General features: G+C 41.4%; 1 protein-coding gene across 1 annotated transcript in view; it reads left to right on the top strand.

Annotated features, from left to right (window-relative positions):
• LOC109852109 (von Hippel-Lindau disease tumor suppressor) overlaps positions 1 to 11,904 on the top strand; it is a 52,270-nt gene that overhangs the window by 37,416 nt on the left and 2,950 nt on the right. The window lies entirely within an intron of this gene.

Consider the following 11,904-nt stretch of genomic DNA (forward strand, 5'->3'; position numbering starts at 1 on the left):
CATATTATAGCTGCTCAGTACAATGAGCAGCCAATCGGCTAGACGTAAGATAAACCGATGTAATTCCGTTACGGGGCGACGGGGGAGGAGGGCGTCTGAAAGCAGCGCGTTTTCTGTCGCGCGGACTCCTCCGACATTTATATCGCGATCAAAGAGATGTTGAAACCGTGGAACAACGGGAAAAGGGCGCGGGAGAGACATTGTGGCAGAGCAGAGAGAAAGTACATTTTCATAATCGAGTCAAGTACTTTGCAGTGCGTCTATTCCAGAAATTTCGCGGAGGACTCGAGCGCGGGCGCTCGCGCTCTCGGTGTCTCTTACGTTGCAGTAAAAAAAAAAAAAAAGAAAAAAAAGATATATCTTCAGTCGAACGTAGTGAAAAAGATTATTGGATTTGCCAGGGATGATGCTCGGAAGTAGTTGCGCTCGTGTTGGTACCTACGTTTCGTTCGCGACGAAGAGAAGGAAGAGAAAGAGAGAAAGAGAGAGGCTCTTAGAGAGAATCTTCTCTTCTTTTTTTTTTTTAAGTTTTTCTTTTGTTGCGCTTTTATCGGCGTTATTATGAATTGCGAGAACATGAAAGTAATTTATGTTTTTCTGGTTGCTTTTTCGCGATCGCTAAAGTAATAAGTTCGAATCTCGCTCTCGTATAATTAGCAATCACGATTGCCGAGGGAGGATTGGATTGATTTATTAAGCTGCTCCGAGAAGAGATGACGGGATTTGTCTTGGATTTATGGCTTATTCTTTTTCTTATAAAATATAATGATGTGATATAGCAAGTTAATTGAACTTTTTTTCCACCAGCGCAACAGTCTTTTGTAATTTCCGAAAGATAAGTTTTTTCTATACGTATAGATGTACCGATTGGGAGAGCAATATTTTATATGTGCGATAATGTATCACACATATGTCGTCTCTCGCGCAGTATAAATCTAATTTTTATATATTTCATCCACAATACAGAAAGGAACATTTTGACGAAATAAGGCGGTAAAAATAACGAGCGCCGGAAAGCGACAAAAATTTATTACACATTCGCTTCGAGGTAGAATTTATTACTTATTCAAGTAAAATCTGTTGCAATTACATCGATATTTAATCTTGTCTCACTGCGTTTTTTAAAACTTGTTTTCGAATTTTTAACGTTTAAAAAAATAAAAATAGAATCTAAAAGTTAGTTCTAACTGTTGCAAAACTTACGTAATAAAACAAGTAAAAACAAAATTTTGAAAAGCAATTAGGAAGTGTCGTCCCATATATTGTGTGTCAAGAGGGTTTAGCGTATTTGAAGATTATTTATATAAGCGGCAGAGAGTAATCATAACTGATGGGATATCAAATCACATGATTGTTTGACCGTCCGGAGGGAAATGAGTGAATGGCGTATATCCCATTATACGAATGCGCGTCTATCGTGCGCGCGCAGAATTCCTTTTTCTCTTGCTAATACCTAGAGTGAGATCAAGGTGAGAGAGAAGACGTGACGGTTTTCTGAAGCGAGTGTAACAAAAATGCAGTTGTCGGAAAAAATGTAATCTATTTCGTTTCTTTTTGAGACTTCAACCGAGAGAAGTCGGCAACAGTCGGGAGAATGAAAGATGATTTCTCTTACGTAAGTGTAATTGTCAATTTTACGTTTTGTTTCATTCCGCATTGTAAAAAATCTAGCAGAAAATACTCTACCGACTAATAATCTAACTTCAAAGAAGATTAGATTCTCGCGATTCCCTTTTTCCGAGAAAGAAGCGCGCGGGACATTTATATATCCATCCGTATGTATTATTCCGACAGTATCCAGAGAGCTGATTAATTCTGACATTTCGCGTGGCACACACACACACACACACACACACATCTCATTTGCTCGCAACATTTCGTCGCTGCTCTACGGGTTGCGATATCATTGAATGCGGCTCGGCGGATGAAACTTGCGTAGTTTTGCGCCAAGAGCAAAGGGGAATAAAGCGAAGAATGTTCGTTGAATGGAGAGCATCTGTTCAACGCCCGCGCGGCCGGGCTTTGAAGCTCGAGCGGATGATAGAAATAACGACCGATTTGTCGAAATTCCTGAAAGTTCCTCCTTCATGAGATCGGAATAGGATTTCCCTCTCTCTCTCTCTCTCTCCTCTCTCTCCTCTCTCTGTCTGTCTGTCTGTCTCGGCGACGACGAGAAAATAGAAACTGCGGCGAAGACTAACTTGTCTCGGATTCCTCTTTCTCTCTTTTCAGTTCTATTCATTACACGGATTTTCTCCGCGTTATACTATATATACGTATATAAACCCATCGCGCTTGGATCTGCTTGAAATCGATCGAAGAGTTTGACGATAAGGTGAGATATATGTAAGCCAGGCGCGTCAAGCTTCTATTTCTCTTTCCCCGTGTCTGCTCTCTCTCTCTCTCTCTCTTTCGCGTCATCTGTTCCGTAGCGGTACGAAAATTAATTACTCTAAGGACGTTCGCAATCCTTGAAGCGTTACAAGGGTGTTACAAAACGGGACCTTCCTCGCGCAAAGCTGCTGGCAAGTTTAACTATTTCGGGATGGCGAAAGACTCATTATATTAATATTACAAGACTTTGCCTCTCTCTCACTCTCTCTCTCTCTCTCTCGAGTTTTCACGTCGCGCGTAGTTTGATAAGCATTGACTTAAAGTTCCGCGGAAGCGCCCACGGGGGAAGAGAAGAGGTGCCCAATAAACTGGATTTCGCAGTTTCTATTGAATAATCATAAGTGCGATACTTTGCACTTGCCGCGTAATCCAGCGTTCCACGCCTTCCCTGAATATGCATGAATCCACTGCTACTGCGAGTGGCAAAGCAGCTGCTACTTAAAATAATTTGCGCGAAACACTGCGCAACTCGCGCGCGCGCGGGAGTTATTTTCACCATCTTTTCGTGCTTTACGATGGAGACGACTGACTTGTGTGAGTTTCAGCAGTCGCGCATTACACACAATTAGGCCCATTAACTCATCGGTTTCTCGTAACTTTGTTCTTACCCACGGTCTGTGACGAGGAAATAACTTCGCGCATCAAACGACGAAGAAGCGCGTTTCCCAACAGAAAGAAAAATAACGCGATGATGAATAAGTCGAATTTGTTTTCGTTACAGATGTTTGCGTTATCGTTTACTCTCGCGAAAATAAATTCGCGAAAATTCCTCTTATTATTGTACAGACACACTTTTTATCATTACACTTGTGTAAAATTCCCATGAAAGATCACTCGCGGGATCCGTTCGTTTTCGTTTACAAGACAGTTCTACCTCGAAACCGCTAAATTTCACGTACAACGTGTAGCGCTTCTCTTAAAGATCGAATCGAAATTCACCTCATAGTCGCCGTAAGAAAAGAAAGGAAATGAGACGGGAAAGATGATAGACGAGGCGGCATCGAGTCGATATTTCGGGCAGTTTTTCCGAGAGTCTCTCGCCACGAACGTACTTCCTGTTTTTCTCGCTTTTTGTTTTACAACGACGAGGTCTTATAAATACCTATATCGTTTCTCAAACTAACACTTTTGTTTTGTATCAAGTAAATTTAACGTAATGTTTACGCGGAAAATATACGTTTTATCAGCTTTGTGTTTTAAGAATGTTGTCACTCGTGTGTATTTAAAGTCGTAGAAATGTGTTTCACGACTGCTCGAAAAAGAGAGAGAGAAACGTAACTTTTTGAAGAGGAACTAACTAGACGTACATTTAGTGCGAAAAAAAAAAAAAAAAAAACGAGAGGGTGACACGTTACGTCATTGCGCTCATAACTGGCTGAACTGCTTTCAGTCATACACCGCTTTCTCTACCTTGATAACGTTACTTTTTTACACGACGCATTTCATTTAGTTTCTCCGCCCGGAGGTCCCATCTGCCGGCGGGTGAACCTCGTTTGCATATAGCGAGCGAGTGTGCGTACAGGTACGTGACTAATTGCGAGCGGCATTAAAAGGGCAAAATTTACGTGTCGCGAGGCACGGGGTGTGCGATTACAGAAGCGCAACGACGACAACGACACTCTAAGAGGGGGCGTGGGGTGAGACGTGGGGGTAGGAGAGGAATCGCGTTGCACGCGCAAAGCCGAGGGGATCACAGTACGTTCCCTCCTCTTTCCCGTCTCTCCGAACTTCTCGTTCGTATACCTGCTCTTGCTCTTCGTACCTCTCTCGGTAATCCCTTCCCTCACCGTCCCTTATTTGCCCTCGGGGCTTCGGGCGCAAACAGCGCAAGGATTACATGCTGTTTGCTGTGAATCGAAGCCACCGTAAATTCCGCGGTTTGCCGACTTCGCGAACGCCGCGAACGGCGTCGGCAGGCGACGCAACGCGCTGCCGTCGAATTGCCACGTCCTTCGGTCTGGTCTGGTCTAAACCATTGCTCGATAAGAGAATTGTAGATGCCGTGCAGAAGAGGATGGAGAGGATGAAATTGCGTTAGAGAGGTATACACATATATATATGTATATATGTATCGAAGAGAGAGAGAGAGAGAGAAACTTTAAAGGAGCATTGTGTTTACATTTGGTTTTATCATTTCCGCGCTTTGTTTTAGAAAAATAGCCTTTATAAAAATCCATGTTTTTATATTTTGTTGTTGTTTTTCTACACATTGTAAATATTAAAGGAAATGGCGAAGTGTCTGTATTTCACACTGCGCAAAGCAAAACGTTGTTATTAATGGAATGTCGAGCTGTTTTTTTTTTGTCCCCGCGACATTCTACTCTCTCTCTGGCGCGGGAATTTGTATGTCGACGCGTTATAGAGATCGTAGATGGTTGTTACACGCAATATGCGCGCCATTAACCGACCATTTTTTTCTATTGCGAACGGAACAATTTCAATGCGCGACGGTATGCGCGGGTCGCGCGTAATTCCGGATAATGATCAAAGCCCCCGCGCTTGCTAATAACTGCATTAGTACGTCACGCGTATGATAATTAAATGTAGATGATGTTTTGCGCCACAAGTTCATTGATATTATATCAATGTCCAGGTTCGAATAATGTTGGTAAATTTTGTTACAGAAATTGTTTCTCTCGTTGTTTATACGCGAGATGTAAATAAAATCCGAGGGAGAAAGAGAGAGAGAGAGAGAGAGAGAGAGAAATTAATTAAAATTTATCTAATTGTTAATTAAACGTATTTAATTACATATATGTTTACCAAAATATTTACTTCTTACGTTACTTTTTATATTTTTTAAATATTATTATTTTAGAAAATACTTTTATACCGTTGTTCAATCAGATAGTAAAATTTCTGATTACTTTAGTCTTGCTACGAGAGAGTTTCCGCGTCCCGGAAAAGCCGGAAAAAAACATCTGAAACGAGAAAAATAGTCGATTGGTTGCGTCGACAAGAAAGAAACGCGTCGTTCGTTTTCATTGTCCCCTCGAGCTCTAATGATCATTCTCACATGGGTTTCTCATTAGAAAAGTCCGGACCAGATCCGATCTCCGCTAATGGAGGCAGACCAGCTGCCTTTTCCATCGCGAAAATTTGTTTTTGCCGGTTTTGAATTCTCTCCCGAGTGTCTAGAGTGCACTTCGCCCCGGAGTCCATTAAAACATCATTTGATTTTTCAAATGTTTTAGCTCATGGGCGCGAAAGAGATAGAAAGAGAGCAAACACGAGAGAAGAGCTTTTATATTATTTATTGCGTTTTCTCTCTCTCCAAATTCTCGCGCAAAATCTGGCGGGGTCGCTCTTTCTTTTCTCTCACAAAAGTCATTTAATTTCGTTTCGAACAATCGTACGCGTGAAAAGATCGCGGGAGGATCAAAAGTCAAGAGACAAACTAACTCTTGACACTCTCAGTTTTATTCTCTTAAGTGATAGGGTTCGGATTTGAATATCCGGTTGTCGTAATGTGCATGCTCAATTATCTTCCATTGTATCCGCGATCGATGCCAACACAATCGATATACAATGAGCGTTCCCATTTGTTTGCCGACCTTTGTGGACACCCACAAAGCGGGACGCTGCTACGTGCTTGAAATTACCGGTGTAATCGACAGCGTAGATCATTGGCACGTCCCTGGTGTAAAACGAATGGTAACAGAGTATAATGGCGTCCGATCAGCGCGCAAATCGTCTGATGAAAATTGCCGCGCGCCACTTCCGCGATGAAACCGAAAAAAAAAAAAAAAAAAAAAAAAAAAAAAAAAAAAAATGACCATTGCGGCAGTTCGTTTTCGGACACAATGTAACATAGTTGTAGCAGGTTGTATGTTCGCGCGATTGTCGTTATTTTTCCGGAAGGAGAGCAAGCATAAATTCAGTCCAGAAAAAATATTGAACAAAAAAAAAAAAAAAAAAAAAAAAAAAAAAAAAAAAAAAAAAAAAAAAACAAGACATCGAAAATTCCACCGTTGAATTTACAATTTTATTCTTAATTAAATGATATATAGAAGTACATTATATGAATCGTCAAGGATTATTGACGCTCGCGAAGAGGAGTCACGAGAAAGTATGTTGTGAAAGAGAAATATTTTCTCTATAAATTCCCTCGAACGACTCTCAAGAACTACGACTCTCGAGTCGCGTAAAATTGTTTTCGCTGCGCGGTCGGCGTGTTCGTTTGTACATCAAGCTGCGCGCGCGCGCGGCTTTCCTTTGTAATTTCAAGAGACTGGCTGGGCGCGCTATAATAAAGTATTCGCTCTCGGTTTGCGTCTCGCGGTCTCCGTTTCTCGCTGGCGCGTCTAACACGCGGCCTAAGTAAATACTTGACGAAGCCTGCAAACCCCCAATATTGCGCCGCCTCCTCGCTCCGGCGACGACGACTGTGCATACATCCGACGACTGAGTTAGGTCGGACCGGGAGCGAGTTGTGCACGTCGAAATCGTGCTCGGAATCGAGCCCGAGCGTGTTCTCATTTTTTTTTCTTTTGTTTTTTTTTGTTTCATAGAATTTACAACCTTCTCGATTTGTATGTTGTAACCTCATCGGTAAAATTCTTTGTATATATATATCGTTTTATTTGCGAACGCGCGTTCGTATAAATCTCGTTGATTCATTCGACAGATATCCCTCTCGATATTTTTTATTTCGATATATATATATATACATATATATATATTTTATTACGATATTGTTGCCGATACAATTGCTCGCTGCGCACAAGAGAAAACGAGATAGATCTTATTGTTTTCCGCGCGACGGCCGAATTGTCGAACGATCTTGAGGCTTATTGGATATCGCTCCATCTTCCGTGTTAGTTCGTCAGAGAGATATATATATATATATATATCGCATCCGTGTTTGGCAGGATATCTATCAGGATTGCCTTGGCTCAAATAGATATATCAATAGTTACTCTGTCTTTGTTTCTCGCGCTGTTTTAGCCGTTGTCGCCCGAGTTTTCTCGAATCTCTCGCTGTTTTATCTGCGCCGACAGTTTCTTGATTTACACAAACACAAGAAGGTCATTTTATTAAATTATATATATTAGATGAACGTAAGAAGATATTTTATTTAATTACACGTAGAAAAGGGAAGGAGAGAGAGAGAGGAAGAGAGAGAAAATGTTGATTTTAGTTTTAGTTGTTAAAGTGAACAAACGCTCGCAACTTTCCTAAAATATTGAATTTTCCAACTTCGATCACAGAGCGCAGTTACGGAACATTCGTATAACGTGTCGTCTGATGCAGCACGCATTTAATATAACGCAAACGTCGCGAATAATTACGTGTCTGTCTCAGAACGCACTAATTATCGGTTTACTTCGAATTCGTCGGTTCCGCGCGCGCGCGCGCGCTTATTTAGCGCGTTGTTACGTACAATAATCGTCTCTGCCGCAATAAACGAGGTTTCGTTAGGCAGAGAGAGAACTCTCCCTCGTAGTCGGCGGGAGAACATTGTGCTACAGCTCTTCCTCCTTGTGGCGATTTTGCGGAATTAGTTACAAATTACCAAGCAAATTACAATGACGGTTTCCGCCTGTCTCTGGCAATCTCTAGTTACGGCAGCGAGAAGTCGAAATGGCAGCTCGATTTCTCGCTTACGTACTTTCTAATTGTCCCGCACGAACGCGCAGCATCCGTCTAAAAAAAAAAACAAAACAAAACAAAACAAAACAAAGCAAGAGAAAATTCAGCCGTGCATTTTCCTGCAGATTTTTATCGCGTTGGGATTTTATTGAGAGAGACCTGTGATTAATTTTCACGCACGAAAATTAATATAAAACTTATTAATAATTTATAACGAAGAACACGTGGGTAACAATGTGTCGATATTGAAAGTCAAATTTTAATATATTATATTGTATGTAAGAACATATACATATATATGCTTATAATAATTTTATTAATTTGGCTTTATTGATATTATCAATATAATATGAATTCATTAAAATGATCACACAAAATCACGCGCAATAATAATCACGTGCCTTTAATGCGAGAATGTTCGTTGCCCGATTTTATCATTTATTCGCACAATATCTTTTATGCGGAAATATCGGTCGGTCATACCGCGCGTGTATATATACGCGCATACGCGTCCTTTCATACTTAATCGACAAATAGTTGAGTAAAATTCGCGACAAAAGGAATGCGATATAATATATTTCACCGAGCACTGTGAACGCAAAATATTTCACGAAACGCTTTGTGTGTCCGTGTGCTTGCAAATAATATAAATAAATGATCGCGAACGATAAATCCGAAATGTGTGAAATTAGAGAGCGCGTGAAATACCGTAATCACCACCGCGCTCAAATCAATCCCCTTATCAGCTTTCTTATATAGCGGCTTCGTATAATCCATCAGCGCGACATCAGAGAAGAGCTAACCGACAAAAAGCCCGGAGAGTGATCGACGATAATGCACTTTCATCGCTTTCTTATCAAGAAAATATAGGAGGAGGGAAAAAAAAAGATAGATGAATTATATCTCGCGCGGCGTGTTCTCTCAGAGCGCTTTTAATGCATTGTTAATTGCGCGTTCGAAATTGTCGTTGCGATTATATTCCGGCGGGTCGAGTGTCACCTGGGAAATCCGTTGGCAAAGCCGTTTTTCACGGTAAAAGCCAATTTTTCGACCTATCCCGCAAGTTGATCAATTCGTCATGTAGTTGCGCGCGCGCGCGCGTAACGTTCGCCGCGTTTAATATATTTTTAAGGTAATCGGGGCTTGTCAAAGCGACGATTTTTGTCCATTTTTTCCCGGCGAAATATTTTCAAAGGTTGCGCGGAAAAAAAGGAGAGGAAAAATTCACGCGCGCGCAACACGCGAAACGAGCGAAACCGCACACACCGGAGATCGGGGTGAGAGGGGAGGTAAAGTTTCGTCACCAAAAATGCGAATTAATGTAACGCTCCGGCTCGACGATCCGAGGTTTTTTTTTTTTTACGGTATATATATTTTGAGGAACAACGTTACCTTTCGAATTCGAACCGGCGCGGCGGTGCGTCGCAGCGCGAGCTATTTTTGCTTTTGAGCGTGTGTCCCCGGAAAAATGTCACACAGAGAGAGAGCTTGCTCTTCGTTTTCGCAGAAATATTCCTCCCGGCGGGGTAATTTGGCCGTTAGGAAATTTTTTGCGGTCGATCCGCGTGCGGACGATAAAATATAAATTCGACTGGGTAAACGTGTCTCGATGAAGAATTCTCCGCTCGCGCTCGACGGTGCTTTTATGCGCGCGAGAGCGATGTCTGATAATGTTATTCACATAAGCCGCAGAGGAGGGATTATAATGTTAAATTAATGCGAACAATGCACAGCACACGCTCGCATTAAATTTATAGTCGTCCGCGTTACACTAGGTATATTCCCGATAATTGTACGTGCTTTTATACCACTATTACGAATATTCCAATATTTAGATTTTCAAGAGTAATCGGATTTTGAAATTCTCGAAAATCCGATCGCAATTTGATGCGCGCTCGATATAGGGGCGAGTTCGATTGCAAAAAATAATGTACTTAATTAGCATAGATTAAGAGATTCGACGTCTTAATTGCGTAAAAAAAGAGATCGATTCGGGGGCGCTAATTTATAAATTTATTCGCGCCCCCCGCGCGCGTATGTGCGTACGTACGTACGTAAATGGATATCCGGCGAAATGAGATGTTAAGACGCGATTATACGCGCGATATGATATACAGAGGTAATTTTCGAATTCGCGCGCAGACACTTGGGTGAAACTTTCGCCGAAACTTCGTATCCCGCGAGAAAGAGTCGTCACGATAAATCTCTCGCAAGATATACGGAATAACTTCTTATTGCCGGAACTCACGAGCGCGGACCCGTAAATCTTGCCCCTTCCTCTCTCTCTCTTCGTTGCTAATTCTGACTGCGTGTCACATTTCAAATCCCGCGAGCCGATTTCCAAAAAAAAAGAAAAACAGCAAAACTCGGAAAGTATTTCTCGCCTTTCTTTCTTTTATGATCCGCGATTATTCCGCTGAAAAAGTCGGACTTTTTGAAAACTTACGTTGATAAAAAAAACTTCAGTCATCAAAAGTAATCTGAAAAGACCGCAGCTGCGATTTAATTATGTCGAGTTCGTTCCGGGCGAATATCTCGCGACCCAATAAGAACGTGGAAATCGTTACCGAGTTAAGATTTTCCTCAGCCGCGTGGACTAGTTCAAAGAAGTGCGAGAAAATGCGCACAAACGCGTATGTACGTACGGAAGTTTGTGCGTGTTATAAAAGAGAGGCAGATTCTGATCGCATGTGCTTTTCCGTCCCGCTTGCCTCTGACAAAAAAAAAACCGTAATGGAGTTTCGACGTTCGTCGGCGTTGTTTCGCTATTTTATAAACCATCGAGAACGCGAATCGTCTCTGCTTGATTTTATACGGAGCGCCGAAGGGCGAAAATACAAGTTACAGCAAACAAGATGCGCTGTTTACAATCCTGGAAAACGCGCCATTCTGTCCTCTCTCTCTCTGTCTCTGTGTATGTGTGTGTGTGTCTCTCTCTTTCTCACTCCTTTTCTCTTTCTCTCTTTGTAATCGTCTCTGCAGGCTCTTTGAGACTCTTTGGAACTACGGTGAAATCACAAATGCCTCGCTCGATTCCCACCCCTCTTGCTATGCTCTCGTCGTCGTCGCCGTCGTCGTCGTCGTCGTCGTCGTAGCTAATCATTCGCACGACTAATTAGTTCCTATGCGTTCGTTTCTAAGCGGATTTAATTGGCGTTTGTTGTAATCGGATTTGCGAATGTTATCATTACGAGTTTATTTTTTTATTTTTTTCATATTAAAATACACATAATAAAAAAGATGGAATAACCTCGCGGTGAATATTGGCGAAGTTTGGTCGATTTTGAATAATTTTGTGTTTAACAATTATAACGTGTTATTTGCGCTCGTTACGTAACTGTTGTATAACTTGCGACTGAAGATTATAGTTAGATGTTTTTTTTTGCTTGTTTGTAATTGAATTTTTTTTTTTAAGTGCTTTGATCCTTTCGCGAATTCGTCGTGAAGTATTTCAATCGGATCGGGTTTGGGGTTGCGTGAATTCTTGCGACACGCAATCGGTTTTCCGCTCTACCTCTTTCTCTCGTTTCTCAAATTCAAACGATGCAGCCGTGCTTGATAAATCGATTTTCATAGATATAGACTTGTTTACCCATGACAAACCGAATTTTCGAGTTTTTCGTATCGCTCCGGGAATTCAATTCGATTTGTCGAAAATGTTGAAAGGCAAATCGAAGCTTTAAAGAGATTACCGGTCACCGATACATATACATGTATGTGTGTATATATATATATATATATATATATATGTGTATATATGTATATATGTATATACAGGGTGTCCCAGAATGGCCGTACAATCTCTCGTAGGCAGGTAGAAGGAGTAAAACTGAGTCAAAAAGTCTTATACCATTTTGCTAGATTTGCAATAGTTACTGAGATTTTAATTAACAAAGATCCGCGAATAAGCGTGCATCG

This window comes from Pseudomyrmex gracilis, unplaced genomic scaffold, assembly GCF_002006095.1.
Source record: "Pseudomyrmex gracilis isolate BER0280 unplaced genomic scaffold, ASM200609v1 scaffold_24, whole genome shotgun sequence".
Taxonomy (NCBI): domain Eukaryota; kingdom Metazoa; phylum Arthropoda; class Insecta; order Hymenoptera; family Formicidae; genus Pseudomyrmex; species Pseudomyrmex gracilis.